The sequence below is a fragment of the Equus asinus genome, chromosome 20 (genome assembly GCF_041296235.1).
Source record: "Equus asinus isolate D_3611 breed Donkey chromosome 20, EquAss-T2T_v2, whole genome shotgun sequence".
Taxonomy (NCBI): domain Eukaryota; kingdom Metazoa; phylum Chordata; class Mammalia; order Perissodactyla; family Equidae; genus Equus; species Equus asinus.
The window spans coordinates 33,477,415-33,504,781 of NC_091809.1; the positions used below are offsets into that span (position 1 = coordinate 33,477,415).

The 27,367-nt window shown below is 41.9% G+C and overlaps 1 protein-coding gene and 1 long non-coding RNA gene across 5 annotated transcripts in view; one reads left to right on the top strand and one right to left on the bottom strand.

The window, feature by feature from the left end:
- Positions 1-26,991, bottom strand: LOC106842160 (uncharacterized). Its single transcript, XR_011495604.1, has 3 exons — positions 26,845-26,991; positions 1,689-1,769; positions 1-566 (listed from the first exon to the last, which is right to left on the bottom strand). It is a non-coding gene; the product is annotated as an uncharacterized lncRNA (long non-coding RNA).
- Positions 26,072-27,367, top strand: part of ZBTB44 (zinc finger and BTB domain containing 44) — a 71,496-nt gene continuing 70,200 nt past the window's right edge. The window contains exon 1 of one of the 4 annotated variants that reach the window (XM_044751641.2): positions 26,072-26,574. The gene's annotated coding sequence lies outside the window, so the exon portion shown is untranslated. The remainder of the gene's footprint in view (positions 26,575-27,367) is intronic. The other 3 variants (XM_014858523.3, XM_044751640.2, XM_070489915.1) reach the window with 3 other exon arrangements.

The following is a 27,367-nucleotide window of genomic DNA, read 5'->3' on the forward strand; positions in this document are numbered from 1 at the left end:
AACCTAACCTATTTCAATATGGCTTCTTGTAATTTTCAATCAAAAGAATTCCAACTCTCTTCAATAGATATTACTGTTTCCCATTGTAGAAGAAGAGGCAGGCTGAGAGAGGTTAAACTCAATTACAGTGATAATGTGTTTCCCACTCTTAGCTCTTACTTTCTGGTACCCATCTTTCTAGCACTGGCAGCTCCCCACTTTGTGTACTGTATCCCAAAGAAGATTCTCCAAAGATGACTAGGAAGAAAGGCCACATAGAGGTTTGAAGGCTGCTTTTTAACCTCTAAAAGAATCAAGACTCTAAATTAGATCTATTCTCTTCCTGCTCGTCAGCCCTTCTTTTCCTGTAGCAAGGTGAAAATCTCCCTGATCTGACTTCTCAATATGGTCAAGGTCTTGGCTTTATCCCGGGTGTCTTTGGCTGGAAAGGTGTAAATGGCCATTCTCCAATGATGTCACACTCAAATCAGCTCCAGAGCTTCTTTTCATATTGAGAGAAGAAATTTGGTTTTCTAAAGCCCTTTTATAATTTGGAATTTCTTCATACCATCTGGAGTAGAGTATACCTGGAAAACAGCAAAATATTCTGAGTTGGAACCAGGTCCTCTAAAAATTCTCTTTCCTGTGGAACAAGTAACACTTAGAGCTTCACAACTAGAATTTTATTCTTTTAGCTTGAAATATAAACTTCTGTTAAAATGCAAATAGTCCCTGGGAGGGTTTACACTCAAGTCTTTTTGGCCACGTGCACCTTAATGTGAATTCATTTAGCAGGTTATTTCTTTGGAGCATATTTTCACTCAGGGAAAAGGAGGCAAAGGAGGATAAATAGTCAGAGAAGAAAACTGAGAGGAGAGGTAGGGGTTACTACTGATGGGGGAAAGAGTGCAGAAATGGAGAGATGGAGACAATTACTAAAGGTTTACCTCCCCAAGTCACTTCTGAGTTACAGCTGTGAAGCACAGTGAAGGCCAGAGCAAGCTGATACAACAGCTTCCATTAGGAATGAAGTGAATTAGACAGATTCTCTAAGCCCTGAGGGGAGGCTCTAATTTAGTGCCAGAACCAGCCATCTCACTCCTTTCACATATTCTTCTACTTGGTCATTTTTGGCATTGCTTAAGCCCCTTCATGAGGTGGAATTAATTTGCGTCCAGAAATCAGACCCAACCATTCGTAGCATGTAACTGCAGCTGTCCCGTACTGTCAGCCAGCACCAGCTCCCTCAGCAATTTCTACCTGGACAGAACTTCATTTCATAAGCTTATCTGTTCTCCACTGTCATCCAATATCCTTGTGTATTCCTCATCTATGAAATTTTAATTCCACAAACAAGTTCTTATTCCAAGTGTCTTTACAGTGACTAACAGTGTCTTTGTTCCCATCATTTTTTTTTGTGACTGTACACATCTTCATTTTGGTTACATGCCAAGTCCTCTGATGCCCTTTGGTGAAAGTCCAAGTGAAGGCAAAACCATGCTGAAGAAGATACCAGCAAAATGTCAGACTAGGAACTCCAAGCTTTTATTTCCCCCACAGAAAAATTTTTTTAAAAGGCAGAAAATGTCTGACCCAACCTTACTGGAGCTCTGGAAAACAGTCAAAGGTTAACAGCCAAAAAGCAAATACCCCATCAGAAAAAAGCCATCCTCAAAATGGTAGATAAGTTTTGTGGCATTTTTACTCACCTTTACTCTACCCTACCCCAGCATGGCAGTGGTTTTGGTCTTGAAGTGGTGGCAGCCTGGTTCCCAGTACCATCCCTCGAACTAGGAGAAGCAGACTTTGTTTGCAAATTATTGTATACATCTTTCTAAACTGTCTGGTGGATACCTGAAGGGCTGATGCAAGGAGCTTGTCTGTTATGTCTAACTCAGAACTTAGGTGGGGAAAGTGGTGGGTGCTACTTATAAAACTTGCAAGATGAGTACAGACACAGACTTCTGGGTCAAGAGATTACAGGCGGACACATACAACAGACTATCTCAGGCCCAGAGGAAAAGTTGAGGTGAGGCAGGGAAATTAGGACATTCAAAAGCAGCCCCATATATGGAGGAAACTTGGGAAGCTCCACGCACATGCAGGCAAAATGTATGCTCAGAAAAGACCTGAGGGACCAGCCCGGTTGCGCAGTGGTTAAGTGCACATGTTCTGCTTCAGCGGCCCAGGGTTCGCCGGTTCAGATCCCAGGTGCAGATGTGGCACCGCTTGTCAAGCCATGCTGTGGTAGGCGTCCTACATATAAAGTAGAGGAAGATGGGCATGGATGTTAGCTCAGGGCCAGTCTTCCTAAGCAAAAATAGGAGGATGGGCAGCAGTTAGCTCAGGGCTAATCTTCCTCAAAAAAAAAAGACCTGAGATGATCTTAGGCTTTCACCTTGGGCTGACTGCTAGCCTCAGAACAAGCCTAGCTAAGTGTCAAAGGGACACCTTAGCACGGAGCCAACCTGCAAACACTAGGAAAGTTCCTGACACTCAAGGACATCTCTGTGAAAACATCAGCTGAACACAGGCTAAAGGAGCAGGCTTCAGTGATCATACATGACATGTAAGAGTCTCTGAAAAAAAGAAAAAAACAGCAAGCCCTGGAGAAGGAAGTGAATATGATTTCCAGGGTCACCACGTTACAATAGTTAAATGTCCAATTCTCAGTAAAAAAATCACAAGGCATAGAAAGAAACAGAAAAACATGGCCTTTTCAAAGGAACAAAATAAATCCACAGAAACCACTCCTGAGGAAGCACAGACACCAGACTTACTAGAGAAAACTTAAATATGCTCAAATAGTTAAAGGAAAACATGAATAAAAACTAAAGGAAATCAGGAAAATTGTATATGAACAAAATGAAATATCAACAAAGAGATAGACACTATAAAAAGAAGTCAAACAAAGTTCTGGAGTTGAAAATGACAATAGTTGAAATGAAAAATTCACTTGAGGGTTTCAACAGCAGATTTGAGCAAGCAGAAGAAAGAATCGGCAAACTTGGGGATAAGATAATTGAAATTATGGAGTCTGAGCAGCAGAAACAAAAAGAATGAAGAAACGTGAACAGAGCCTAAGGAACCTGTGGGACACCATGAAGCAGACCAACATACACATTATGGGAGTCCTAGGAGATGAGAGTAAAGGGAAAAAAGATTAATTGAGGAAATAATCGCAAAAAAAATCCCAAATTTGATGAAATTTAACCCGAAACAGTGCCCAAATAACATGACTTTATAATTATTTTTTATGCATTTGTCTCTTAAATTCTTTACCAGAGATCTTTATTTCTTCATGCAGCTTCAAGTTACTGTCTAGCATCATTTCATTTTAGCCTGAAGGACTCCCTTTAGCATTTCTTGCAGGGCAGGTCCCATGGTAATGTCTCTCTTATTTTTGAAGAAAAGTTTTACTGCATATAGTGTTCTTAGTTGAAAGTTTTTATCTTTAAGTACTTTAAACATTTCATCCCACATCCTTCTGGCCTGGTGAGTTTCTGGTGAGAAATTGGATGATATGCTTATTGAGGATCCCTAGTACATGAGGATTCACTTTTCTCTTGCTGCTTTCAAGATTCTCTCCTTAACTTTGGACATTTGATTGTCCAAATGAGTCTCTGATAAATCTTTTTGACTTTAGCCTCCTTGGAGTTCATTGGACTTCTTGGAGTTGTAGATTTATGTATTATCAAATTTGGGATATTTTTGTCCCCTTTTTTTCCCCTAGTTTCTCTGGCTAGAACTTCCAATACTACTTTGCATAGAAGTGGCAAAAGTGGGCATCCTTGTCTTGCTCTTCCTCTTAGAGGAAAACCGTTCAATGTTTTCAGCATTAAACATGATGTTAGCTGTATATTTTTCATATATAGACTTTATCAAGAGGAAATTTCTTTCTATTTCTAGTTTATTAGTTGTTTTTATCATTAAAAGGTGTTGAATTTTGTCAAATGCTTTTTCTGTATCAATTATGTTTTCCCCTTTATTCTATTAATTCTATTAATAAAAATTATCCAAATTGGGGGAAAAAGAAGTAAAATTATCTGTGTTCACAGACAAAATGATCTTATATAGAGATATCCTAAAGATTCCACACAAAAACTGTTAGAACCACTAAATGAATTCAGAAAACTTGCAGGATACAAAATAAACACTCAAAAATAGTGCATTTTTATACAATAATAACCAAAAATCCAAAGGAAATTAAGAAAATTCCATTTACAACAGCATCAAAAATAATAAAATATTTAGGAATGAACTTAATCAAGAAGGAGCAAGAATTGTGCACTGTCAACTATAAAATGTTTCTGAAAGAAACTGAAGACAGAAACAAATGGAAAAACATCCCGTGTTCATGGATTGGAAGACTTAAGATTGTTAAGACATCAATACTACTCAAAGCAATCTATAGATTCAATGCTATTCCTATCAAAATCCCAAAGACACTTTTTGCATAAATAGAAAAATTCATTCTAAAATTCATATGGAATCTCCAGGGACCCCAAATAGCCAAAACAATCTTGAAAAGGAAAAACAAAACATTGGAGGACTCACACTTCTTGATTTCAAAACTTACTACAAAGCCACAGTAATCAAAACTGTGTGGTATTGGCATAAAGACAAACATGTAGACCAATGGAATAAAATAGAGACATCAGAAATAAGCCCTCACATATGTGAGCAAGTGACTTTCAACAGTGGTGCCAAGACTATTCAATGGGGAAAGGACAGTCTTTCAACAAATGGTGTTGGGAAAACTGGATATCCATATGCAAAAGAATGAAGTTGGACCCTTATCTTACATCATACGTAAAAATTAACTTAAAATGGATTAAATACCTAAACATAAGAGTTGACCCTATAAACTCTTAGAAAAAAATCCAAAAAATCATGATATTGGATTTGGCAATAATTTCTTGGATATGATACCAAAAACAAAGTCAAAAAAGAAAAACCAAAAGCAAAAATACATAAATAGGACTTCATTAAAATTGAAAACTTTTGTGGGGGGCTGGCCCCATGGCATAGTGATGGTTAAGTTTGGCACACTCTGCTTTGGCAGCCTAGGTTCCTGGGTTCAGATGCCAGGTGTAGACCTACACGACTCATCAGCCATGCTGTGGCAGTGACCCACATATAAAGTGAAGGAAATCTGGCAAAGAATTTTAGCTGAGGTCTAATCTTCCTCAAGCAAAAAAAACCATGAAGATTGGCAGCAGATGTTAGCACAGGGCAAATCTTCCTCAGGGGAAAAAAAAAACTTTTGTGGATCAAAAGACACTATCAAGAGAGTGAAAAGGCAACCCATAAAAAGGGAGAAAATATTTGCTAAGCATATGTCTTGTATCCAGAATAAATAAGGAACTCCTACAACTCAACAACAACAACAAGCAACACAACTTGAAAATTGAGGCAAAAGACTTGAAAAGAAATTTCCCCAAAGAAAATATTCAAGTGGCCAAAAAGCATGTGAAAAGATGAGAAACATCTCTAGCCATTTGGGGAATGTAAATTGAAACCACAAGGAGATAGCACTTCATACGCAAAAGGATAGCTGTTATCAAAAAAGAAAAAGAAAAAAGTGTTGGTGAGGATGTGGAGAAATTGGAACCCCTGTTCATTGCTGGTGGGAATGTAAAATGGTACAGCCACTGTGGAAAATGGTATGGTGGTTCCTCAAAAAGGTAAACACAGAATTACCATACGACCAGCAATTCCACTTCTAGGTATATATCCAAAAGAATTGAAAGCAGGGACTCAGATACCTGTACACCAAGATTCATAGCAGCGTCATTCACAACAGCCAAAGGGTGGAGGCAATCTGAGTGTCCATCAACAGATGAATGGATAAGCAAAATGTAGTATATACACACAATGGAATATTTTTTTAGCCTTAAAAATGAATGAAATTCTGGTATATGCTACACATAGATGAGCCTTGAAAGCATTATGCTAAGTGAAATAAACCAGTCACAAAAAGACAAATATTGTATGATCCTACTTATTTGACTTACCAAGAATAGGTAAATTCATAGGAACAGAAAGTAGAATAGAAATTACCAAGGGCTGTGGGGAGGGTGAAATGGGGGTGTTGTTTACCAGTTACAAACATTCTGTTTGAGATAATGAAAAAGTTCTGGAAAGAGTTAGTGGTAATCCTTGCACAACAATTTGAATGTATTTAGTGTGACTTAATTGTACACTTAAAAATGGTTAAAATGGTCAATTTTATGTTATGTATATTTTATCACAATAAAAAAATTTTTAACTATATTGAAGATAAATGTGTTTTCATAGCCATCTCAAACACCCATTAAGCGTCATTTGCTTCCCTTTATTCAACTAAAATTTATGGAATGCTAACCAAATGTCAGCTCTCTAGTAGGTCCTCAGCTTTCAAAGATACACAAAATAGTCTCTGTAATAAAATATTTTATAATCTGCTTGGAAAGGCATGAAGGTAAAATTAACAGACAAAAGCATGTGATAAGTACCATGCTATTGGTAAATATAGGGAATTTAGGAAGCCTATAGGAAGGAGCATTTAGCTCAGACAGGAAATATCTGGAAACACTTTCCAAAGGATATTAGTAACTGAGCTGAGTCTCAACATGTGTGAGTCAGCCAGGGGAAAATGGAAAAGGACTTCTCAGGCAAGAAGAGCAATATATAAAAGACACAGTAAAGAGAATATGAGCAGATTGGGAAGATATGATAATATATTAAATGAAATTGTTGGGGATGGGGTGAAGAGAGGAAGATGAATATTGGAGAGCTGACAAGGTTCAGAAAATGGATATCTTATATAATATGGGAGTTTGTACTTTATCCTAAGGGCAATAAGTAGCCATTGTATAAGATTTCAGAAAGAGGAATCACGTGGTCAGCTCTGTCTTTGGAATAGACCTCCCTGGCTATATGTGGAGAACGGACAGAGGAGGGCTTGACTCTAACCATACAAGTGAGAACTGACGAAGGGCCTGAACTAGGGCACTGGGATTGGCATGGAGACTAGTAGACAGAGTCTAGAAATGCGCATGATAATGACTCAGAAGACTAGCTACTGGTTGGATATGGGTGAGAGGAAGACTCTCAGGTTTCTAGCTTGGGAAATTTGGTGAATGGTAGTACAATTCACCAAAATGAGAAACTCAGATGAAGAAATAGGTCTGGGGCAAGAGAGATCATCTCTCTTTGGAAATATTGCATTTGAGATGATTGAGGGACAGAAACACACAGCTATTTAGGTGTGGAGTTAGGAAAAACGTTTGATGTACGGATACAGATTGGAAAGCCTACTGAATAGAAAGGATAATTTGCCTTAAGTCAAAGGAATTGGTGTCTAAATGTACAATCCCAGTATAAAAGTAGGTATACTCCTCCCACCAGAGGGTAATTTAAAGAATGAAGCAGCTCCTCCATATGACATCAAAATCAGTTGCCCACTCCACCTTGTCTGTAATAAGGCTTATGAGAATAAACCAATTACTGATAAACCTGGAAGCTTTCCAAACTGCTGTTTGTTTTGAAGCAAAAAGGGACTTCTAATATATATCTTGCCTATGGCAAATCAAAATCCTAAATCTCTTTTTATATTTGAGATCGATCCTTTGGGAATCTTGTCTACAACCAGAAAATAGAAGCTAACAAACAAAATAAAACAAGTGTTAGTGTGCGCTATTCTTTTTTTTAATGGACATTCATCAATTTTTCCCCTATCTGTTCTTCTTTCCTTCCACTGCTGACAGAAATTCTTCTTCCCAGCAGAAGATTCTATCTGCAGAATTCCTAAGGAACTGGATCACATCATACATGGAGAAGAAGACTGGGCTTTGAAGTGAGAAAATCCTGAGTTTGAATCCCATTTCACTATTACGTGATCATGGACAAATTTACTTATTCACTCATTCATTCATGCAGCAATGCATAGTCCTGTGTAAGTCTGTGATAAAAGTCCTGCACTATGTACATCTAATACTGAGCTAAAAATGCATCGTTTTTGTTCATAAACCAGTAAGGAGGCAGACATACAAACACAGAATTATAGAACACTGTAATTCCTAGAGAATTGGGGAAGTTGGTGCACCTAACTCTGCTTTTTAGGAAAGCTTTACTGAGACTTGAAGGAGGAAAATGTGTTTGCCAGGTAGGAAAGGTGGTAAGAAGTATGAGAGATTAAAGAGCCCTGGAGAGACGGGAAAAGAGAGTTGGAGGATTCCTAGTAGAAGGAATACAAGACCAAAGTCAGGGAGGCACTAGACAGTAAAAAGTTGGGTTCTAGGAGCTTCAAGTCATTTTTTACAGCTGGAAAATAGGGTGGGAATGTGAGTGATAGAAAGAGGTGATAAGACTTGCCACATAGGCAGGGGCCACATCACGCACATTCTGCCTTCTTCGTTGCCTGGAGGCACCACTGAAGCATCTTCCTCTCTCCATTTAGACTCAAGAAATACTACTCTTTTGGGTAAATAACACGTTTTCATACTATTGCTGTCTCCTACTCTTTACCTTGGAAATTCTCACTCATTATCTGGGGACTTTGACATTGTGTTCATAGGCTCCTCTCTAAATTCTGTAGCATCCTGTATTACTCAGGGTTCTCCAGAGAAACAGAACCAATAGGATATATATTTTCAGAGAGAGCGATTTATTTTAAGGAAGTAGCTCACACAGTTGTGAAGGCTGGCAAATCCAAAATATGTAGGGCAGGCCAGCAGGCAGGAAACTCAGGCAGGGTTTCTATGTTGCAGTTTTGAGACAGAATTGCCTCTTTTTTGAGAAACCTCAGTCTTTGGTCTTAAGGCCTTCAATTGACTTGATGAGGCCCACCCCCATTACAGGGGGTAATCTCCTTTAGTCAAAGTCTCTAAATACACATATACGGTAAATGTTAATCACATCTAAAAAATATCTTCACAGCAACATCTAGACCGATGTTTGACCAAACATCTGGGCACCATAGCTTAGCCAAGTTGACACACAAAATTAATCATCACATATCCCTTGAGAGTTTGGACTGTCTAGATATATCAGGCAGGGGCCCAGCAGGAAACAGAATTCGATGAGATGGATTTTGTGAAGGGACTACCCTTAGGGGTATCATCAGGTTTAAGGAAACAAACAACAGATGCCAAGATCAAGAACTGTGACGGATCTGAGATTTCACCCCATTTGAAAGCTAACAAGATAGCCTGTTACAGTTTCACGGGTTCTGAGAGAAGACATGATACTCCTGGGTCAAAGATGAAGGACAGTTTATTACTCATAGGAATAAGAGAAGCTAGAGCATCAGCATTTTTCTTCTGGTTTCCCAAGTCCCAGTTCTCACAGAATGACATGAAGAGGGCTAGATAACATCTGCACAAGTAACGGGCTGAGTTACAGGACAGGAAACCCTGAGCTTAGGAAACTAAATCTTTTCTGATGGGCACTAAGTATGTGTGCCCTTTGCTTCAGAGGGAGACATTATCTTTATTATACTGGATAGTAATTATGACTGCATTTTGCTCTAGAGGGAGACATTTACTTTCTAAGGCTATTCAGTATACAAACATCCTTGAAAAGACAATCAGAAACAAAGGGCAGTTAGCACCTTGTTCACAAGATGTGCAAATACACGAGAGACTCACAGAGAATTATCTCCTGATAGTACCTAGAAACCAGTGGTGGTAAAAACCTGTTATTCATAAGTCCAAAACGCAAGAAGAAATAGAGTTATCTGAGCCCCATGAGAGCTGAAGCCATGGGAAAGTAAGAACTTCGGTCACAGAAAGACAGCTGCTACTAGAAAAGCAATGCTGAAGCAGGGAGAGAGTGGGAAAGGAAATCTGATTTCTCTCTCTCCCACTCTGATTTTTGGCCGGTGACTCCAATTGGCCAAACTTAACATGAAGCCAGCTAGCAAGGAAACCTGAATGACACAAAGGGGTCTGACTCCCTTCTCCGAGGCAGCACTGGGAGAAAATTAGAGAATCTATCTGGGATGCAGTGGAGGAGAATAATGAGCATAATATCCCTCCAATGTCTTAGCTTCAAAACTTCTTAACTTTCTGGGATCAAATGATCTTCATTCTACTCACTCTAGTCAATCAGTTTCAAGGTTATGGGGAACTTACCAAGACACAGGACTCTTCACCTCTGAAATATTAAGCCTCAGTATACCAATCCCTGACCATACTTGTTAAACCTCCAGCTGGTTCACGCCCTTTTTCCCCAGCAGACCTTCTTTGCTTACTTGAGCACCACTTCTTCTTGCATTCCATTTATTTCTTCTGCTTCCAATTTTCTCCTTATTGAACTACTACCTTTAACAATGCTTTCAGAAAGAGTCACTGAGTGATAAATTCTGTCTTTCAACTGTCTGAAAATGTTTTTATCCTATCCTCAGTACTGTGTGATGGTTTAGCTGGGTATGTAATTCTCGTGTACCGGTTATTTCCTCTCAGAACTCTAAAGATACTATTCCAGTGTTTTCTGGCTTCCGTTCCAGTTGATGAGATACCAATGCTTTTTCCTCTGTAAGTGACCTGTGCCTTTGTCTCTGGTATCCTGTAGTTTTTCTATAATGTGTTTACATAAAGACTGCTATTGATTTATTTTACTCATCAGTCATCTTTCTTCAATTTGAGCAATCCAGTCTTTTATAATTCTTGGAAAATTCTCAGCCCCGTCTTTTCGGTATTGCCTTTCCCCCATTATTTCTACTTTCTTTTCCTGGGAACTGCTATTAGATGTATGTTGGATACTATTGTCCATATCTCAACATTTCCTTCATATTCTCCATCTCTTCTCTTTATGCAGTCTTCTGGATAGTTACCTTATAGCTATGTCCTAGTTCACTAGTCATTAACTAATGTGTTAACCCATAGTTTAACTCACTTATTCAGTTTTAATTTCAATAAAAATGTTTTTCATTTCTAGAAATTCTATTTGGTTCTTTTTCAGATCTACCTGGTCTATTTTCACAGAGTCCTGTCCTTTCCTTATGATTTCTATATCTTCTTTCTTCTCTTTAATCATTTTCAAACTATTTATTTTCTAATCTTTTCAAAACTGTTCTATAAAAACAAGGTTTTAGAGTTCTAATTCTACAGTATCTGATAAATCTTTGCATAATGGATCTTTTCCCACGTGGTCTGGAATTTCAACTAAGAGCTCAACTTCAACAGGGATTAGTTTTCCCATGTCAGTCTCCTGGATTATGGAAGTGAACTACACAGTGGCTTTATAGTTGCATCTTCCAGGCACAAAAAAAAAGGATTTTACCATCCAGGATAACAAGCTGTCCACAATCAGCTTTTTTTCCAGTATCTCTTCTTCAGGATTCTCATTAATGAGAATAGGGTAAATTCAGATGCAAAATCTGAACATGGGGCAGAAATACATTTTCTTGTTACTTTTCTGGAAAGTTTCTAGTTACCACTTTCACTGACGGGTAACTCTTTACTAGAGTCCAGGCTTGATTTAGAGATCTCAGTTCCAGCTTCCTGCCTTGTTCTTTCTTAAGGCCATATCTCCTATCCTTATGCAGGTGTTAGAAGCCCAGAATCCAGCCTCCTGTGTATACAAACTGTTTTGTTATTTCCCTGGCTGATGCATCAGGTTTAGATTTCATTTCCTCTTTCACTTTTGTCATCCAAGAACACCATTTCTATGTCTTCACAGTGGAGAAGGGGTAGCAGAGATCCTCATTGCCTCATTCTGCCATAATGCAAAGACTGGCAGTCCCCCTTCATTACTAGTTTATTCATATCTCTAATTCCTCTGTTTCTCCATTTGCTTCTGGGAACCTTACTCCATTCATGGCTATCATGCCATCCCTATCCAGCCTAGAATCCACAGTATACCATTCAACCACTCTACTTCCTGCAACCTAACATTGTAGACCTCTTTTATTCTGCCTCACCCACCTCACAAACATTCAATATTGGATCTATCTGAACATGCCCGTTCTTATACCACACTCATGACAAGCATAGTGCACAGTGCAAGCATGGACTTTGGGGTAAAACAGCTAAATTTGAATCCAAGCTCTGCCATTTACTAACTAGGTAACCATGGGCAAGTTATTTAGCTTACCTAAGCCTCCATTTTCTCTCCAGTAAAATGTAAATAATAATATTTATCTCAGAGTTATTGTGAGGATAAAATAAAACAGTGAAGGTAAAGCATTCAGTACAGCTCCTGACACTTTCAATAAATGGTAGCTATTATTAAGTTCTGGAGAAAATCTCCAGATTGATACCTCAAAAACACATTTTCTTCAACCTCAGCAAGACCCTCTGTGAGGCTTAGGAAGCTTTTATGTGCTGCCTTTCCCACTTCCCACAACTGTTTTTGCAAATCTGTCACATTCTCTTCAAGCCAAGTATCACAACTCTGACCCTGCTCCCAGAGGGTAACTAATTCCTGTTTCAATGAAAACATTGAGAGTATCAGGTGCCTTCACCACAACTCAGGCAATCAATGAGAGCAATCAATCTTACTGCCCTCATGTGTGATGCATCAAATTTGGTCTTTCATCTCAGAAAAATTTTTTGAGTACATGCTGTGTGCCAGGCAGTGTTCTAGGTCCTATGGATATATCAATGAACAAAAGAAAAAAAATCCCTGCCCTATGTAGTTTACATTCTACTGGGAAGAGAAAGTGATAAACAAAATAAGTAAGTAAATTATACTGTATCTTAGAAAGTGATAAGAGCAATGAAGGAGAGCAAAATGCTGGCAGAGCTGCAATTTTAAATAGGGTCATCAGGAAAGCCCTCACTGAAAAGTGGCATCTGAATAAACATGGTGAGGGAGTGAGGAAATAGAAAGTGCAGGGCCAGGGCTGGCCCCGAGGCCAAGGGGTTAAGGTTTCCCACACTCAGCTTCAGTGGCCGGGTTCACAGGTTTGGATCCTGTGCATAAACCCACTCCACTCATCAGCCATGCTGTGGAGGCATCCCACATACAAAGTAGAGGAAGACTGGCACAGATGTTAGCTTCCTCAAGCAAAAAGAAAGAGAACTGGCAACAGATGCTAGCTCAGGGCAAATCTTCTTCACAAACAAACAAACAAAAAGGGGCCAGCCCCGTGGCCAAGTGGTTAGGTTCACAGGCTCCACTTTGGTAGCCCAGGCTTTGCCAGTTTGGATCCTTGATGCAGACATGGCACTACTCACCAGGCCACGCTGAGGCGTTGTCCCACATAGCACAACCAGAAGGACCTACAACTAGAATGTACAACTATGTACTGGGGGCCTTTGGGGAGAAGAAGAAGAAAAAAAAAGGAAGTGCAGGGCCCTGAGGTGTGGACATGGCTGGTGTTTGGGAAGAGCAATGAGGCCAGGATGGCTAAAGAGAAGTGAGTAGGTAGAGAACTGTAGGAGGCAAGGCTGGAGAATTAATGAGGGGCCAGATTGCGTAGGGACTTGTACGTCATTACCAGGACATTGAATTTCACTTTGAGTTAGATAGAAAGACTTTGGAGGATTTTGAGTAGAGGGATGACATGAGATTCTTATATTTTAATGGCATCATTTTGCTGCTATGTTGACAACGGACTGAAGAGAGGTAAGAGCAGATTAATTAGGAGGCTATAGAAATAATCCAGGCAAGAGATGTTGGTGACTTGTATAAAGGTAGTAGCAGTGAAGGGAGTGATAAATGGTCAAATTTCTGTTTATTTTGAAGAAAGCACCAACAGTATGTGTTAATGGACTGGATGTGGAGTGGGAGAGAAATAGAGAAATCAAGGGTGATTCCAAGATTTTTACCTCAGCAACTAGAAGGATAGAGATCCATCAAATCAGTTGAGAAACTGAGAGGACTGGGTTTTGATAGGGAGGAATAAGGATGGTCAGGAATTTAATCTTAGACATGTTAAATCTAAGATGCCCACTTGATAGCCAAATGGAGATGCCAAGTAGATCTTTGGAGTTTGATGTTCAAGAGAGATTTCCAGGCTGGAGATATCAATGTGGAAGTTGTCAGCCTATTGAAAGCCATAAGACTGAATGATGTCATCCACCAAGGGAGTAAGTGCAAACAGAAAAGAGAGAAGGTCCCCATGACTGAGGAGGGAGTCAGCGAGGGTGATTATCAAAGGAGACTAAGAAAGAGTAGCTGGTCAGGAGGGAGGAAAACTGGGAGTGTGTGATGGTGTCCTGGAAGTCAGACGAAGAAAACATTTCAAGGAGGAGGCAATGATCAACTCAGTCAAATGGCACTAAGTAAGATGATGATGGAGAATTGACCATTGGCTATAGCAATCTGGAGGTCATCGGTGACCTTGACATAAGCAGTTTGGGTAGAGCAGTGGGAGTGAAAGCCTAACACTAACAGATACTTGTATGCCAATGTTCATAATAGCATTATTCATGATAGCCAAAAGGTGGAAACAACCCAATGTCCATCAACAGAAGAATGGATAAACACAATGCAGTATATACATACAATGGAATATTATTCAGCCTTAAAAAGGAAGGAGATTCTGAGACATGGTATAAGATGAATGAACCTTGAAAACATTATACTACGTGAAGTAAACTAGACCAAAAAAAGGACAAATATTGGATGATTCCACTTATATGACATACCAATCGTCAAATTCATAGAAACAGAAAGTAAATGGTGGTTACCAGTGGCAGAGGGGGAGTTGCAATGAGAGTTATTATCTAATGGGTACTGAGTTTCTGTTAGGGATGAAACAGTTTAAAGTTCTAGAAACGTTCTAGAAAGTTCTAGAAAAGTTCTCAACGTGGTGATGGTTGCACAACATTGTAAATGTACTTAGTGCCACTGAATTGTTCTCTCAGAAATTGTAAAAACAGTAAGTTTTATATTATGTATATTTAACATGCAAAACAAAAAAAGAATTGAAAGAGAGGAACTCGAAACAATACAAACAAATCTATCAGGAAGTTTTCTTGTACAAGGGAGAAAAGAAATGTGGCAGTCGCAGGAGAGGGAAGAGGGGTCAAGAAAGGACTTTGTTTTTAAGAAAGGAGAAATTACAAGCTATTTTCCTGCCAGTTGGAACGATCCTGGAGAGAGGAAAAAAATGATAAGGCAGAAGACAGAGGGGAGAATAGCTCCAACAGTGTCACTGAGTGAGCAAGAGGATCAGGGGCTGGTGCCAAGTGGCAGTGTGGCCTTTGCTAGCAGCAAAGGACGGGGTAGTCCCTGAAGGGAAGTGCTGGGAGCATGAGAGTTTCAACTACACTAACAGGAGGGAAGGCGGAGTATCTGGATCCACACGCTGTGGGGGGTGTGGGGGCAGGGAGTAGATGTGGTGATAAAGAATCTCCTCATTCTTTCTTGACTGCTTTTCTTTTCTCTCTGAAATAACAGGAAGGATGGCCATTATGGTAGTCAGAGTAATGGTTCCCCAAAGATGTCCACATCCTAACCCGTGGAACCTGGAATATGTTACCTTACACAACCAAAGGGCGTTTGCAGATGTGATTAAGGGTAAGGACCTTAAGATGGGAAGACTATGCTGGATTATCTGAGTAGGTCCAATCAATGGCATGAGTCCTTAGAAGCGGAAGAAGGGACTGAAATACTCATACATGCTACAACATGAATGAAACTTGAAAGCATGCTAAGTGAAAGAAGCCAGGCACAAGAGTACATGTTGTATGATTTAAATTACATGAAATGTCCAGAATAGGCAAATCCATAGAGACAGAAAGTAGAATGGTGGTTGCCAGTGTTTGGGGGTGAGAAGAATAAAGGTACAGGGTACAGTGTTTCTTTTGGGGGTATGATGAAAACTGTTCTATAATTGCTTGTGGTGAAAGACGCACAATTCTGTGAATATACTAAAACTACTGAATTTTACACTTTAAGTGGGTAAATTGTATGGTATGTGAATTAGATCTTCAATAAATCTGTTACTAAGGGAAAAAAGTGGAGGAGGGAAACAGAAGGTTGGATTAGAGTATCATGTGACAATGGAAAAAGGTCAGAGAATTGCTGACTTTACAGACAGGAGACCATGAGACAAGGAATGCAGGTGGCCTCTAGAAAGTGGAAAAGGCAAGGAAACAGATTTGGAAGCCCTTGAGCTTCCAAAAGGGGACACAGCCCTGCCTACACCTTGATTTTAACCAAGTGAGACCTGTGTCAAATTTTTGACCTACAGAACTGTAAGATAATAAATTTGTGCCATTTTTACCATATTTGTAGTAATTAACATTACGGCAGTCATCAATTGTGAGTGAGAGTAGAGAAGAAGGTATTGGAGGTTTGACAGAAGAGGAGACGTTAGCAAATAGTTATGTAGGAAAGCAAAAGAATGAACTGACCAGCAAAATTGCAGTATGATTACCAGCCAGCATTAAAAACACACTTAACACACTTAAGGGAATTGGGAAGACCTTTTTCCCCAGTCTAGATGGCTACTGTGCAAGCGTTATTTTTTCATTACCCGTCATCGAGCAATGTTTCATTGGTCCAAAGACGATCATCTGTTACAAGTTTGGCAAATCATTATATAACACTCCTAACCACAAATGATTTCTGGATTGGGTTATTAACAAACACTGTCCCTCAAAATGAAAGCAATAGGCAGTTAACCAAAGTCTTAAGAACTGACAACAAAAATCCAATCCTTGCAGAGTGAGCTGTGATTATAGCTCAAGCCTTAAGACAAGCCCCAGCCCAAATGTATTCACCAATAGAGACCAGGGTCACACGTTTCTTAACGGCAAAGATACATTCTGAGAAATGCATAGCTAGGCAATTTCATCATTGTGCGAACATCATAGAATGTACTTACACAAACCTAGATGGTAGAGCCTATACACACCTAGGCTATATGGTACTAATCTTATGGGGCCACTGTCATATATGCAGTCTATCATTGAAGAAAACATCATTATGTAGTGCATGACTGTACACCGCTAAAATAGTGGAGTCCTCTTTAACCAAATCTCCCCTCAAGCTCTTTCTCAGGGATGGCGCTGTGAGATACCAACAAGGAAAATTCTCCCAGCAGAAAGAACCTGGGAGAGATGCATTGAAATTATTCCATTAATAAGGAGGTGAGTTAACAAACGGAAGCCTGTGATATGTGCTGGTCCTACAATCTGCTTTACTCACCTCCTCCACTGATATAAGACCTGTATCAGTGACCACTATATGTTGCTTTCTTCCTTTCTAAAGGCTCTTTTTAACTTAGTGATATCTTGTTTGTCTTTCATCATCTTATATTTGTTGTACTCTAGGAGAACAACATAGACACATTTAATTCATGTGGATTCCAGTGAGCTTGAGAGAGAGAAGCATAAGGATCATTTCACACAGCAAGTGACTGCTCTGAGTAAGCAGGAGACAAAAGGCATGAATCTGTCATTTCTTCAGTCGCTTTCAGTTTCTGGGCGCCTCTCCTGGTGTGGACATTTACAGTTTGAGTGCAATTCTACAGTCTCTAAACAGAAGCCAATGACTTCCTCTGGTGCTCAACAGAAGAGTGAGCAATCTGTTCCAACACTGGAGGGAAAATCCAATGGGTTGGACTTATTGAGAGACAGCATGTCAGCCTCCAACATGGCTCATAAATACAACATACTCTGCTTGATGGGTGATTTAAGAGATTTTCAAAGATAATTTTGACCATACATGATTTTAAAATGTGTAACGTATTTGTTGTATTACTTAAGAATTTTCTATTTTGCTATAGAAAGTAAGAAAAAACAAAAAATAAGGAGGCTAGATGAAACTGAGTATAGAAGCAAATGGCAAGTGAGGTATGTTGGAAAGATAAAAATAAGTAGAGTATACATGTACTGAACTAGACAGAAAGGGAAGGAAGGACCAAGACGTACCAAATATTCATGATCCACTAAATATACATGAGGCACATAAGCATTTGACATTTATGAGGTCTTAAATCAGCTACCCATAGATGATACTATTCTTGCCCCACTGGTCCTCTGCCCAAGAAATGTAGATGAAAACCATAGCTACTCATTGGGCTAATTGATGAGGTATAGGTATGTGCCAGGCACACTTGCCCTTGAGTCTTTACAACGGACAAGTGTGTGTGTTGGCTCCATGCACCTTGAGTCTGTTGGAATCCTTTGCTCAAACTTCAACTCTGATCCTCATAACCCCACCATCAGAGAGGAAAGTTGACACAGCAGGGAAAAAACAAGAAGATGGACACTGTATAATCCAGATTTAGGTAGTATGTTTCTTCCACCCTGCTTGTAACTTTTTTTTTTTTTTGAGGAAGATTAGCCCTGAGCTAACTACTGCCAATCCTCCTCTTTTTGCTGAGGAAGACTGGCCCTGAGCTAACAACCATGCCTATCTTCCTCTACTTTATACGTGGGATGCCTACCACAGCATGGCTTTTGCCAAGTGGTGCCATGTCTGCACCCGGGAACCAAACTGGCGAACCCCGGGCCGCCGAGAAGTGACAAGTGCGAACTTAACTGCTGCCCCACTGGGCCGGCCCCCACTCTGCTTGTAACTTAACCAAAATGTGTTAATCTACTCCACCTCTTTCACCTTACTTCTCATTGTGTGTTTTAAATTTTTTTAATAAACTGTGTGATTTGAGCTTCTTAGGTTGGTCTGTGAACTCTTCTTTTCTGTAGCCTCTGTGATGGCTTTGCTTAATAAGGGTCTTGGAGGCTACCATTGCCCTAAGGTAATTTCTCGCATGGCAGGAGCTGACTTTAGAACCTTTGCAAATGATTATGACTCTACTGTTTTGAGGGCTGTTAAATTTGTCACTCAGTGTATAGGTTACAAAACTGTGTGCAACCATATCTAGACCTGATCAACAGAGATTCTGGGGATCAGAGATGAACTGTCATGTCTTTGAAAAGTTTCTCATTAAGGAGGCGAGGTATCTGTTGCTCTATGTGGGGAAACCGCATTATGTTAGACAAGGGAATTGATGAAATTGGATGTATGGGAAGAAATATACGTGTACTGTACTATGAGATTGTCTGTCCCTCACGCCCCCTTCTCCGGCAAACTGCCATTCAGCTTCCACATATCTGGCATGGAAGCTATATGTTCTTACAGTGCCCATTGCCTTGACTTCGGCTGACTGGTTTAGAGATGAGTACCTGACCTGAGCTAAGCCAATAAACCCCTTCTCTGGGATTTTTGAATTTAGGACTCAAAGAATTGAGGTCTGTTACTCTTCATTGTTGACATTTATGTGGTGTATAGATTGCAGTATGTCAGGATTTTAACTGGATAACTTGGGTTCTAGAGCCAGGTTGCTTAGATTTGAATCCTGATCCTGACATTTACTATCTACATGAGCTTGGGCAAATGGCTTAATCTCTCTTCAGTTTCCTTATCTGTCAAGTAGAGATAATTATAATATCTAATTCATAAGGTTATAGTGACTATTAGAGGATCTTAGAACCATACCTTGTACTCATTAAATGTTATTTATCTTTACTCTTTACAAATCGAGACAAAGTATTTTATTTTTCCCAAATCTGACCTCAATTCAATGTTATTCAATTCAACATTTATTTTTTGTGCATCTACTATATTCTAAGCATTAAGTCACGCTTAGGAGAAAAAATGGTGCCAAAATAGACATGGCCCACGCCTTCATGGAACTTATAGTTTAGTGGGAAAGGCAAATATTGAACAAATAATCACGTAAAGAGTCATAATACAAACTATAAGATGTGCTACAAAGGACAAGTAGAAGGTAGTATGAGAGGTTATAACTAGAATACCAATCTAGTCTTCCTTAAGAAAGCAGTGTAAGAGTTCATCAGGGAAGAGGAAGTTGGAGAAAGCTTTCCAGCTAGAGGGGTCTTATGCAAAGGCCTTTTGTGGGTTGGATTTAGTGAGAAAAGGAGGAAGAAAGTGGCATGAAATGAGGCTGGAGAAATAGGTAGGGACCAGATCGTCCAGGACCTTGTTAGATGAGTAGGATACTGAAGATTCAAGATCTTGGAGGTTAGGTTAAGGATTTTTGATCAGGACGGTAGCGGTTGAAAATGAGAGTAGCCAGGGTTAAGAGATATTTAGTAAAAAGGATAGAATCAAGCATTTATTCTGCTTTCTTACATAAACTGCACCACTGGGTAATCAAATAATAGAAGAGAGGTGATTTGCCTTTGTAGGAATATTGCAGCTAATAAATAAAGAATGATGGAATTATATCACCATTTTAAAATCCCTAATGAATGAATTGATCCGGTATTATTGATTAACAACTGTTAACATTACAAAAAGAAAGACAAGCTTACATTTTGTGTCTCCTAATGGAAAAATACACTGCCACCTATGACGATATCTTGCCAAAATATTAAACTTGAATCTGATAAAACATCTAGATCCTACTACCAATTTACAGAAAATACAGAGGACAAGGGAACACCTAAAGTATACCATGAGTATGCAATGACAAAATCCAGATCGTGACAAAAAACTACAGGGCAAACAACCTACTCCCTTAAGTTTAAAAAAAAATTACTGGGAAAACAGAGAGAAAAAATACAGAAGACTTAAAAGATATACCATCCAAATACAGTATAGCTTCTTATAAAACAATTGAAAAAAAATCCTATAATGTTCATGAGTCTGTTGGAAATGTGACTAAAAACTGGATACTTTATGATATTAAGAAATCGTTATTTTTAAATTATGATAATGGCATTGAGAGTTTTTTTTTAAGTCTATCTCTTTTAGAGATATAGACTAAAATATTTACATGGAAAATCTTATGATATCCGGGATTTGCTTCCAAAGGGGAAAATGGATGAAGGCATGGGAGCGGTAGCATTGGCCTTTCATTGGATTTGGGGGCTTGGGTGATAAGTACAAGTTTATATATTTTTTAACTCTTCTTTCTATTTTTTTATATGTTTCACATTCTCCACAGTAAAAAATTTTTTAAAAAGTGTTTATTTTTAAAGAAATTTGGAAAGCAAAATTGACATGTTAATGATAAATTGGATATTTAGCTAGGAAGAGTGCGAGGGAGGTGTCAGGGGTGATACTAGGTTTCTGATTTTTGTATTTGGACCTAAAGTGGTGCCCTTCAGTGATTTAGAAAACAATGAGCAACAGGCTGGCCCAATGGCATAGTGGTTAAGTTCGCATGCTCTGCTTGGATGGCCTGGTGTTTGCAGGTTCAAATGTCAGGCATGGACTTACACACCGCACATCAAGCCATGCTGTGGCGGCATCCCACATATAAAGTAGAGGAAGATTGGCACGGATGTTAGCTCAGGGACCATTCCTCAAGCCAAAAAAAAAAAGAGGAAGATTGGCAACAGATGATAGCTCAGGGCCAATCTTCCTCATTAAAAAAAAAGAAAGAAAGAAAAGAAAACAATGAGCAAGAACCATGTTCACAGAAGAAGGCCATTAATCTGTTTTGGACATGTTGAATCTGAGGTGTCTGAGACAACCAAGCAAAGTAGAACCAGTAGGCAGTTAGATAGGCAGATATGGAGCTGGGTAGAGAGATCTGGGCTAGTGGTATACATTTAAGAATCAATGGCTCATAGAGTTTATGTGAGGCTTTCTTCATTGGTTCTCAAACTTGAGCATGGATCCAAATTACCTGGAGAGTTCATTCAAACACACATCACTGGGGCCCAACCTCAGAGCTTCTGATTCAGCAGGTCTAGGTATGATTTAAGAATTTCCATTTCTAACAAAATGACAAGTGATGCTCATGCTGTAAGTCTGGGGACCCCATTTTGAGAGCCACTGGCCTAGGAAGACATTATAAACACTAGTTCTCAACCTTGGATGTGAAGCTGGGTATCTGAGGGTTACTGTAAATATTCAATAAGAACATGATTACCCTTGACCTTGTTCTCAACACAGACAGAGATGAAAAGAAGTTAATCTTGTTAATTTGCTGTTTTCCTGTTTAACATGAGGAGTGATTCAAGGGTCACAAGGACTTATGAGCATGTTTTGCTGAAGAATGCCTTTAAGGAAGTTATGACCACCAAATAACCAGCCCCTAGAAGTGTTGACACCTAGAACTCTAGTTGCCCAGGGGCTTATCTGGAGTGAAAGAAATAGGGGATTTCCCTTTGTTTCTCTGAAATTCTTCCTTGTAAGCCCCTTTGCTCTATAAAGAGCCCCTGCTTTCTTCTTTCATTAAGGTAGCTTTGAGAGAACCTATCCTCCCACCTTCTCATTTTGGCCAATTCAGATAAACCTTTCTCCATCTCCAAGTGTCTCAGTGATTGGCTTTGCGCATCTAGCACATGAATTTGAGATTAAGAGTTTGATATCAGACGCACATTGAGAATGTCAGCAAAGACAAGAAAGAGAGTGTTTTGAGTTGGGAGGAGCGCTCAAAAAGACCAATGCTGCTCAAAAGTCCACTAACGTGAGGGTGAAAAATTTTCTTCAGATTAGCAACATAGAAATAATTGGTGAGGGGCTGGCCCTGTGGCCGAGTGGTTAAGCTTGCGCGCTCCGCTGCAGGCGGCCCAGTGTTTCGTTGGTTCGAATCCTGGGCGCAGACATGGCACTGCTCATCAAACCACGCTGAGGCAGCATCCCACATGCCACAACTAGGAGGACCCACAACGAAGAATATACAACTATGTACTGGGGGGATTTGGGGAGAAAAAGGAAAAAAAATAAAATCTTTAAAAAAAAGAAAAGAAATAATTGGTGACATTAAGGAGATATATCTTGGTAGAGTGAAGGGAAAATCAAATCAGAGGGGATGAGAAGTAAAGAAGGGGTGGAAAAACAAAGAACAGTGAGAGCAGATAATAGTTTTGAGAAGTTTGGCTGTGAATCCTGTGAAGTAGAAGAAAAACAGCCCAGGGAAAAGGGGCGTGACTGCTAATGGGTATGAGTTTCTTTTTAGGGTGATGAGACTGTTCAAAAATTGATGGTACTGTTGTTTGCACAACTCTGTGAACATACTAACAACCATGAAATTGTTCACTTTAAATGGGTGAATTGTATGCTATGTGAATTATATCTCAATAAAGTTCAGAGAGAGAAAGAGATCTGATGATTGAGAGGAATTAGCTAAGGAATGAAGTATTTCTACACAGAGAGAATAATGTGTGCATTGGAGGAAAGAGTGCGGCATTTCAGAAGATGTGAAAAAAACATTCTGCGGCTGACATGTTCCTTGAAAGAGTATAATGAGAGATGAAGCTGAAGATATTAAACAAGCCCACAAGCATAGTGTTGTGAAAGCCATGCCAAAGGTTTGAGACTTTATCCTAAGAAAAATAGGAAGCCACTGTTGGGTGATATGATCACTATGCATTATAACTCTGGCTACCACATAGAGAACGAAGAGAAGGGAGAGTGTATTTGGGAAACCAGATAAGTGGTATTACAATTCTCCAGGCACATGCTATTGATGTCTCAGATCAGGAAGGTGGCAATAGGAATGGACAAGTTCAGCAGGACTTGTTGGAGGACTTGTTGGAGATGTAGGACAGTAGTGAAGTAGGGAAGCTGACTTGCTCACCTGGGTGGACGGTGAAATGGGAATGCTAGATGAGGTGCAAGTTTCAGGGTGGGGAGCAAGACATTTTGTTTAACCTGATTGGAAGGATCTAATAAGGGAGCAAGGATGATTTGTGCAGAGGCAAGTTCTCCTCCTCCGGAATTATTCAAGTCAGACTAAAGATCTTTCTGTTGAGCATCAGGTATTCTTGCTCTGAAATAAGTTGTGAACTAAATAACTAAGTTCCCACTCAGCTCTAATGGCCTACCACAGGAAAATGCCATTTTTGCCAGAATTTGGTCCCCCCAAACAGCTCACAGCTGAAATGAAACCCTGTGTGCCTGGAATTTGAATTCCTCAGAATCATCTACACCAGGTTAATAATTAAAGGCTCCCCATACTGTCTACATTTGTTTGTTTCACCTGTGTGCAGGATTCTGGTTTCATAAAATCCTCCCAGCAGTATTATTTAACCTGGTGTCAAAAAAAGGTGTATGTATTCCACCAATCCACAGACAAGTCTCTACTAGCCCAGAAAGAAAAAGGTGGGAGGCTGCAGAAGCCACAGAAACTGACCTTGCCCAAAGCAAAAAACAGAGAAGAGGGCTCCTACAAAGTTGATCTTTGTATTTTTTCTCACACCCTCTCCAAGTATCTAGCACTGTGCCCTTAGGGCCCAACAGCCACTTGTTGGTTAATTGATCATCCAGATCTGGGGTGGGGTTGGGTTGAGAGGATGATAAAATTTTAAAATGTAAAGTGAAAAACAGAAAAGCACAAAAGGGAAGGAAAGGGAGAGAAGACAAGAGAATAATCTAAGTAAAGCCATATTTTGTGTCAGCGCTGCTAGTCTGGCAGTAAAAAGGAGCTGCCCCCTCAGTCCCTTGAGAAACTCTTAGTAAAGACTTGCCTAACCATCTTTGACTGTCCTTTTAAATGCCTAGGAGAGGCAGACTGGATTTGTTTGACTACTGAACTCCCACCTTGATTCTTCTCCAGTCTTTACCTTGTACAGACACTTGGACACACGCCCCACCAGGACTTCAAGCTGCTGCCCCTTCCTGAGCCTTCCTCTTTCGTGCCGTTTGTCTCCCAGGGTAAGTATTCCGCCTTCTCTTTCTTTCCCTTCTTCAAATCTTGCACAAAACTTTCTGGGCCTAATTCACATCTTTTTTATTTTCCTCATCTCCGAAATGGGAATAATAAAAATGATGGTAGGAATAATAGTAAAACCTATGTATTACAATTGCTATGAGGGTTCAACGTTGTACATCGTTGAAAATTTGTTGGAAATTGGAAAGGACTAGAATATTAGGAGTTATTTTTATTCCCGTTATTTCTAAAGTAGATTTCAGTTGTTAGAATTAGGGCACTAGAGTGCTCGGCTGCTTGTCTCTCAGGGAGAGGATTAATGTAAGATATTGCCAAATGTTTCAGAAGAAAAATCCACTCTGCTTCAAGCGAGATGCTACCTTGCGCAAAGTCCTTTGGAGAGAAGTCTTTCGGTTTAAAAGCTGGAGGCGTGGGAAAACAAAGTACTCAAACGCAGAGCGCCAGCGGCGCCCAGGGCCTCCTGGCCCGCAGACCGGCTTCCCCCGGGGCTCCCTCCCACCCGCCGGCTCTCGGCCCGAGCGCACGCCCGCCCGGCCAGGGGAAGCTGGGACTTAGGGTCCCTGGAGTTCAACATTGACGATTTCGCTGTTGACGGAGAACTCTAACCCCCGTCCTCACCCCCAGGCAGGGCCGGTCACTTCAGGGTGCCAGCACACTCCCTACCCGGAAAGCTGGGTTAGTGATGGTGTCATAAAATGACAGTCGAAGCTGTGGAAGGAATAAGCCTATTCTAGGGGAACAGCTGTAGGTGGTCCCGTGTTGGGGGGAAGAGACGGACTTGGGTGTGCACTTCTCCCGTCGTTTCAGAACCGCACGTCCCGCCAGGTCGCCCAGGGAAATGCTACAACAATTCTAGGGTACTGAGAGGATGCCAGGCGGTGCGAAGGCGGTAGGGAATCAGGGATACCCGGCCGGGGGTCGGCCGCTGCAGAGGAAGCGGGCGCGGAGCTCGCCGGCTCTCCACGTTGCCCACCTGTCTTGGGGGAGGGGGACACCTCTTCGCAGGCCTCAGTCTCGGAGTGTGAAAAATGGGCAGACTACAGCTAACCTGCCTCACCGAGAAAAGGGGCTGGGGTGTTCCGGTTCAGCGCCGCTACAGAAACCACTCGAGAAAATAGAGGACTTTCTTTCGTTTTTAGTTCAAAGGAGGGGAAAAAATGCAAGAAGCGTGAAGCATGCCCAGAAATGCTTTTGTCATTGTAAGCGGGGAGCTGGCTGAGAGGTCGGCTAGAGGAAGGACAAATTGGTGAGTGCTCATGCAGCCTATGAATGTAAATCCGCACGCGTGCACACACGCCAAGAGGAACCGACACCAAGACCCACGCTGTGTAAGCGGACTGAGTCGCTCACAGTTCAAGTTCCGACGACCTGGAGCTGACTCTTCTGCGCTTGCGCAATAACCGCGTTTCCCCACCCCACCCCTTCCGCGCCCCGCCCCCGAGCTCGCGTCGTCCCGCCCAATTTCCCTCCCCTTCCCCAGCCCGGCCGCCCGCGCAGAGCATTGTGGGACACAAACAAAGTGCCCCCAAAACAGGCAGGAGTGAGCGGAGCGGCGACGGCGGCGGCGCCGGCCCGCACGCGCGCGGCGGCGGCTCCCTCCCAACCTTCCCCCTCCCCTCCCCTCACTCCCTTTCCCCTTCCCCACCCCGCCCCGCCGGGAAAACGCGAGCCGTCGCCGCGCTCCGCAAACCGCTGCCTGCCCTCGGCTGCCCGCCCCCAACGGCCGCCCGCGCGCGGCGCCCCGGCGCCCTCGCTCCTCCCCTCAGGCCGCTCCGCGCGCCGCGGGGGCTTCCCGCCCGCCGCTTCGCCCTCTCCCGCCTCGCGGGCACGCCGCGGGCTGCGCCGCCATGCCCCGGCCGCAGGCTGTCCACGGGCCTGGGCGCGGCGGCCCGAGATAGGGTCCCCAGCCTCCCGGGGGAGGAGAGAGGCGGCGAGCCGCGCGCTCCGCCCCCTCCCCCCGGGCTGTCGCCGCCGCCGCCGACGCCGCCGCCTCAGCCTCAGCCTGGCGGGGAGGAGGAGCAGCACCAGGCCTCCGGGCCCCGGCGCGCCGCCCTCAGGTAACGGGGACGGGAGGGCGGGTTGGGGCAGCCGCCGGCCGCGGTCGCCGCCCGGGCCCTCGCGGTGCGCTCCCCGTCTGGGCGCTGGACGGGAGGGAAGCCTGGTCTTGTCGCCCCCGTCCGCTCCGGGAGACACCCCACAGGGTCCCCTCAGTGGCGCCTAATCCTTCAGGGAGGCGAGTGGCCTGGGCCGCGCAGTTGGGGAGGGACGAGCCGGGCTCCCGGGGCCGGGGTTCGCGCGCCGCCCCTCCCCCGGCGGGCGCCCCTCACCTGGCGGGCCGGGCCGCGCGGTCTGCGGCGCGGGGGAAGGGGGCACTCCTCAGAAGCCGCGGAACAGAGCGCGTCCTGTGCTCCCTACCTGAGGATCCTTCTGCGTCGCGTCTTTTCTGCTGGCCTAACCAGAAACGGGTCACCTGCGAGGGAGATGACAGCACGTTGGCGCTCGGGCAGGGACTGCGTCCGTGCGAGCCCCGAGGCTTCGCCGGCGTTTAGCAGAAAGCCCGAGGTGGTGTGCTCTACGGAACCGTCAGAAAGGAAGACGAAAACTTACATTCTTTTCAACATATGAGCAGATTACCTGTGGTCAGGAAAAAATCCTCTAACTTTCGCTTATTTCCTGTTTTGTTCGGGTATAGGCCAGTACCAAAACAAGCTTCACAATTTGATAGATGGCAAATAGTTTGGATAGGTAAAGATTTTTATGGTTTCCTTTTGCTGAAGATTTCAGTTGGAATTACTGGATTTAATAAAATATAAATCTTCATTTCCTCTGTTACTTCATGTTGACTGTCAA